General features: G+C 41.5%; 1 long non-coding RNA gene across 1 annotated transcript; it reads right to left on the reverse strand.

Annotated features, from left to right (window-relative positions):
- Nucleotides 1–699: 699 nt before the first annotated feature.
- LOC147148922 (uncharacterized) lies at nucleotides 700–3,958 on the reverse strand. The gene is made up of 3 exons (XR_015086435.1): nucleotides 3,910–3,958; nucleotides 3,686–3,744; nucleotides 700–768 (listed from the first exon to the last, which is right to left on the reverse strand). It is a non-coding gene; the product is annotated as an uncharacterized LOC147148922 (long non-coding RNA).
- Between the last annotated feature and the right edge of the window lie 494 nt (nucleotides 3,959–4,452).

The following is a 4,452-nucleotide window of genomic DNA, read 5'->3' on the forward strand; positions in this document are numbered from 1 at the left end:
CCACAAACAATATTGATCAGAATGTCTTGTTTCAACTAGTGGGCTTGCATAGCTCATATTCTTGAAAAAAATATGCTTGGGTTGACCTCCGACTTTAAAATATTGCTCAATTTCCTAATTGATGAACTTGATGTAGGTAAATATGACTACTCTACTCATTTTAGCACATTTTTGGGTCACCGCCTATCAGCCAAAGTCTGCCTGCATAGGATCCAGTTCTTCTTTTAGTTCAAAATTCTCCTAAATTCTGCCGAGAGCCATCCAAACTACGAGATTGCCGCCACTCTACTGGTTTGTAGAGGTCACACTCACATCGGTGTGGTTGTGTGCACTCACAACAGGAAATGACATTATTACCTGGCCCACTCCAGATTGTAAGTGATTGAGTTGTGCAGTAATGTGACACTATATTGACTTAGACCCAGACAGGTCACGCCAAGCCTTCCCTGCTCATCAGCGTCAGCGCGCCTTAAAAACAGCCCCCGTTCACCCCAATCAATGGCCCTCGCATACATATATTTGCATACTAACCTAATGGATCTTTACCTTGATCGGACCTGACCGGCACATGAACATTGCACTTAAAAGGAGGCCAGACTTTCAGGAGAGAATGATGCCCTTGTTACACGACGTCATGGTGTCCAATAAAAGATGTTGGACCAACAATTTATTTTGTGAAGTGTACTTACACAGACTGTAATATGCATGCCAGGCCAGTAGTTGCCGATGTCACTTTGGTTACCAACTGCTTGTCCTTGTGGTTCATATCTGAAACCCAGATGTAAAAACTGTTACAGTGGTACCATTACTTACACGTGCCATAATTAATGAGTTTAAGAGTCACTCATACACTTTCGGCCATTTATTGAATGAGACAATCAAACACACAAATATAAAAGAATGGGCTGGCAAGGGGTGATTTTACGCCACAACCCACGCCCTGATGCCAACTTGACTCCAGCTCCCGATGGCACTCACTAGGCCACGCCCCTTAAAGGCACACACAAAAATCCAACACTTGCATATTACAGTATGTATGGTAATTACACTTTATAAAACTATTTAATTTGTTCGCATTTATTTGGATTGTGTTTTATTTGCAAAGGTGGGCATTTTACTGAAATTTGTCAGTTTGTTTATCGCCATCCGTCAGCAGTCCTTCTATCTGCCTTTTTGTCAAGCCGGATCAAATAGTGATCGGCTATCATTTTAAACGCGCTTCCGTTAGCGCTTTCGTCGACCAACACGGCAATGAGTCACCACGGCAACGGGGGAGGGGCATGGGAGAACATTGCTGCTCGGATCAATATATGCGGAAGTTTAAGTCCTTTGCAATCATAATAATACTTTCGCCTATTAGTTTGTTTCATTTAGGTGCAGTCTCGCACCTAACAGCTGATAAAATATAAAAACATTGTTTGAACAGCTAAGACCTCGGCATAATCTCATGGGGTCACACTGGAAAATATGATGGTTGATATTTCGTCAGGTGGTTGCGCAAAATAAAATAATCTGGAGCCAGGTACATTTTTTAAATAAATGTATAGTCTACTTAAAAATTATATTTCGTGCAACCATGTTGAAGAAATAAAATTGGGTAAATTAAAGTTATTTCAGTGTACACTAAAAAAATGTTGTGCATCATTTACTCAATTAAATAAATAAAATCATCTGAATCCAGATCGATTTTTAAAGCAGACCAAAAATTGATCTTGGTACAGATGATTTTATTGTACGCAACCAACTGAAGAAATAAAATTGAGTCAATTCAACAGAAACTTTTTTCGGTGATACTGTGTCTGGACTTTTCATATAGTCACACCATTTTTTTTTTTTATTGACAACTGGCAGAACGACGCTACGACAAAACTCACCTTCGCCAAGTGACGGATTGAGGAAATGAAAAGGAATGTGTGGCTCTGAAAGAGGGCGGAGACAGAGAGAAACCCGAGGTTCATTGAGATTAACCTGGACCCGACCAGGTTAGGTTCAAATAGTTTGTTACCGCGGTAACTGACCGAGAGTTTAAGTTACCTCTCTCTCTGAAACCGGCTCGAGTTACACCTCTTTCTCTGGTTTGGGTCACCTTCCTTTTTGAAACTGAAAAGTCAAAGTTTCCCTCATTCCAGGGTTAGCAGAATTTTCATTAAACCTGCTTTATGAAATGGACCCCAGCTCTGTTTATTTTTTTTTATTTATTTATTTTTTTTTTTCAAAAATCTCCAGCTGCATTGTGCACACAAAAAATAGGTTTGCAAAGCTTTGACTGTCCAATAAGCACTTCTTTGGCACTACTGCAACACAGCCGCTTTGTTGTTACGACTTGTATGTTTCTTTGAGTCTCGTGTTCCATCCATCAAGCCATTTTCTACCCCCGTTTTCTAGTTACCACTGGAAATGGTCTCCGCTTTCAGAGCTCCATATTTCCATTTATGTCGGCTTTTCAGCAACCTCCCCCCCGCCCCCGTCAAAATGTTAGAAACGCTGTTGGAGATTGTTTCCGCATTCATCTTGTTGATTTAACTGCGCTACTCCTAGCCCATATTTCTCAATAGTGTGTACCGTCTGTCTGTCTGTCTGAGAGTTAACCAAATCACAAAAGTCAGTCCCTGCCAGAAGTTCTTTATCAAAACACCCTCAAATGGGTCAGTGGCAGTGTGTTTATTCATCATTGGTAACATTAAATGAAAAAACAGAAGCCGATGTTGGAAGAAAAGTGCAGCGAGCGCTTGCGTGAGCAGAGGATCTATCACAGCTATGAAACTTATTGCTGCTTTTACGTTACTTCATTTTTCATGTTCACGTCAACGTAGGATAAGATGACGGTTTGTGAGAACACGCACACACACACACACATTAAACATGACTGAGTCGCTCAGAATATGTGAGATACAAATAAAAAAAACATTTTAAAAAACAATTAATTCAGGTAATGGTCGGCCAATGTTGGTACGCCCTGGGGTTTTTATATAACATTTCAGAAGACGTAAAACATTGAATTTAGTATAATTTGCTTTCTTCATCTTCAAGTGAAATTTGCCTTTTGTCTGGGCTGTGAGACCATATCAAAAATTTGAAAATCGCTGCGGTAAAATCGCCTCCACTGAGCCCATACAAGAAGGTAGGAGATGAACGAGAACCAAAAGCCACGGAGAAAAGGAACATTTGGGGTCGGTTAGATTAACATTTAGGCTTTGGTTCGGGTGGTTAAGGTTGAGGTTTATGTTCAGTGAGGGTGCTTGAGTTTTGGGTCGGACTGAGTTTAGGATTAGGGTTGGGTCGGTTAGAGTCAGTTGAATGAGAGTACGAGGTCTTGTTCGATGTTTATTTGGTTGAGGTTAAAGCAGTTTTAGGGTTTGTACCGGGTTAGTATAGGTTTCGCTTAGAGTTAGAGTTATATCAGGATCAGGTGAATTTAAAGTTGAGGTGGTTTCCAGATTTGAATTTACAGTTCGGGCTTGTCGGGTGAGGGTTTAGCTTTGAATTCATGTGGTTAGCAGAATTCGAATTAGGGTTAGGTAAAATGATGAAGGCGGGTAAACGTCTATCACTAAGTAGAAGTTGCAGGTAAGTATCCATTGTTGATTGTGTCAAAGGTCACGTGTTCTATACTGGCACGACAAAAGGTATATTATTCACGAGTAAGTCGTAATAGCCTCCATATTGAAACTGGAAAATTGTTTACCTGTTACGTTTCACTGTTTTCACAACCCTCAGCGCCGAATAAAGCTCCTTTCCTCGGTCCTGAAACATGAGACATGTCATAAGCAGGTGAGTGGCTCAGGATACCCGCATCTGCGAGCCATATGCAAATAGATAAGCGCAAAGACATTTGTCGAATCACGTAAAAAGAAGCCTTCTGTGGATGTTTAACAAGTGTTCAAAGTGACAGTTCGAGCGGTCACGCACACAAAGTCCCAGTCTTGGTGCAAGCCTGAAGCGTTCCCAAGTAACAACATGGCTGCAAAACTCCCTGATGAAATGAGGTGTGGTCAGAGCTGCGCCGCTCCCCCCTGTCGCTCAGTCCCACAACACGTTAGTCGCCCGAGTGGCAGCCATCAACAGGCGTCCGCTCGAGGGTCTGCCTGTGTCATCCCGTCCTGTCCTTTCCCTCCACCCATCCGTCTGCAGCATAGCATAGCAACACGATGGAATACACACTTCAGACTTCAGATAGAGTAGATGGACGGAGAGACAGGGTGACACACACGCCACCCTAAAAGCAATAAGCCCGATTATGTACATTCACTCAAGCAAACACAATTGAAATGGAATTAAAATGAATCCTTGTATCATTCATTCTTCTTATTTACCCAAAATATGAACCTGGGTGACCTGGGCGTTTTTGAACCATTAATTTTATGTACGTGCCAAACAAAATGTGTGAAGCCTTAGAATACTGTACTAGAATGGTTAAAGAATGCCAGTCTTGTATATCATTTGGTCGATGGA

The sequence above is a fragment of the Filicampus tigris genome, chromosome 4 (genome assembly GCF_054856515.1).
Source record: "Filicampus tigris isolate MCC_2025a chromosome 4, RoL_Ftig_1.0, whole genome shotgun sequence".
Classification (NCBI taxonomy): domain Eukaryota; kingdom Metazoa; phylum Chordata; class Actinopteri; order Syngnathiformes; family Syngnathidae; genus Filicampus; species Filicampus tigris.